Raw genomic sequence first — 2,100 nt, 5'->3', positions numbered from 1 at the left:
TCGGGAGGCTGAGGCAGGAGAATGGTGTGAACCCAGGAGGCGGAGCTTACAGTGAGCCGAGGTTGCATCACTGCACTCCAGCCTGGGCGACACAGCGAGAATCTGTCTCAAAAAAAAAAAAAAAAAGAAAATTCATAACAAGTAAATAATTCCTGTCCAGTAGTAATGCAAATGTTTTCTGTCTGGTGGTAAAGGGAATCCTGGAGATTCTAGTTTCTTGCCTTACAGGACATTAACTTGCCTTGTCAAATTCATCTTAGCATTCCTTTGACTGACCAATTACATATTCATTCAGGTTCCCCTTCGAACTATTCTTAACGTTTCTACTGGTTTCCCCATTTACTAATGACTGGATAACAGCTTTGACATGTGTTCATTTGACATCTGTTTGAGAGTCACATTTTTTAACTTTTTGAAAATTAGCTTTTACCACCTTCCTAAATTCTCTGTGGCTCCAACTCAGCAGGGCTGCACTGCGAGCGAACAGGAAAGGGGGTAGGAGACAGTGAGTAAGGTGACCACAAAGAGCAAGGCACAGAGGGCTTTCCTGACAAGTGCTAGGAGTCTTGATGATTGCCCGATGTCCCGGCTTGTCCTGGACTCCTCATGTACCTGCCAGCTGGTGTGCCAGGGCGCTGGGGCTCTTCTGAATGGCACCAAACTGCAACACTGAATCCTCACTGAATTGAGTCCTCAAGCAACAAGGCTCCTCCCCAGCAGGGAGAAGGGCCTGCCCAGCCTTCCTCTCCCATCCCCTAACCCCACAGACCTAGTAATGGTGGGAGCTGTGACTGTCACCTATAGCTGGCCACCCCAACTACACATTTTGCTCAAAATTACACACACACACACACACACACACACCCGCATGCATTCTATGTATGCATTCAACCCAATTTTTAAAAATTTATTTTGGAGACAGAGTCTTGCTCTGTCGCCCAGGCTGGAGTGCAGTGGCGCAATGTCAGCTCACTGCACCCTCCACCTCCTGGGTTCAAGTGATTCTCCTGCCTCAGCCTCCCGAGTAGTGCATGCCACCACGCCCAGCTATTTTTTTGTTTTGTTTTTTTTTTAGTAGAGATGGGGTTTCACCATGTTAGCCAGGATAGTCTCAATCTCCTGACCTTGTGATCTGCCCACCTTGGCCTCCCAAAGTGTTGGGATTACGGGCATGAGCCACTGTGCCCGGCCTCAACCCGATTTTTAAAACTACTTTGTGTCCCATTCATCAAATAAAACTAGTCTTCTAAACAGCTGTGTCTTGTGTTTATCCTAAGATTTAGCCCAAATTTAAGAAAAACTATGATGTAGCCCAAAATTAAGAAAAAACACCCCTTCTGTTGGACCCTGTATCTACATATAAATTATCACATTTAATCCTCACAACCTCCTTTGGAGGTAGGTAATGGTCCATTTTACTGATGAAGGAACTGAGACTCCAAAGTGCTAAGCAGCTTGCCTAAGGTCACACATGGTGGATGGGGCAGGGCCAGCCAGCTCGAAACACAGGTGTGTCCGATGCTGACCATGCTCTTCCTTGGTTTATCATTATTTGCTCCTCCATGGTCAGCGCTGATAGGGCCTCAGAGACTGTAGGGTTTCACCCATGCCCTCCTCAGATGCGAAAACAGACCCAAAAACCTGTCCAAGGCTACCCAGGGAGGAAGATGCAAAATCAGGACTCAGGCCAGGCGCGGTGGCTCACGCCTGTAATCCCAGGACTTTGGGAGGCTGAGGCAGGTGGATGGCTTGAGGTTAGGAGTTTGAGACCAGCTTAGCTAACATGGTGAAAGTCTGTCTCTACAAAAGAGAAGAAAGAGAAAGAAAGAAAGAGAGAGAGAGAGAGAGAGGGAGGGAGGGAGGGAAGGAAGGAAGGAAGGAAGGAAGGAAGGAAGGAAGGAAGGAAGGAAGGAAGGAAAGGAAGGAAGGAAGGAAGGAGAGGGAGGAAGGAAGAAAAAGAGAAATGAAGAAAAGAAAGAGAAGAAAGGAAGGAAGGAAGAAAAAAGAAAGGAAGAAAGGAAGAAAGGAAGGAAGAAAGGAAGGAAGGAAAAAGGAAGGAAGGAAGGAAAAGGAAGGAAGGAAGGAAAAGGAAAGAAGGAA

Source organism: Rhinopithecus bieti, unplaced genomic scaffold (genome assembly GCF_001698545.2).
Source record: "Rhinopithecus bieti isolate Rb0 unplaced genomic scaffold, ASM169854v2 scaffold_70516, whole genome shotgun sequence".
NCBI lineage: Eukaryota > Metazoa > Chordata > Mammalia > Primates > Cercopithecidae > Rhinopithecus > Rhinopithecus bieti.
This window is presented reverse-complemented; position numbering follows the sequence as displayed.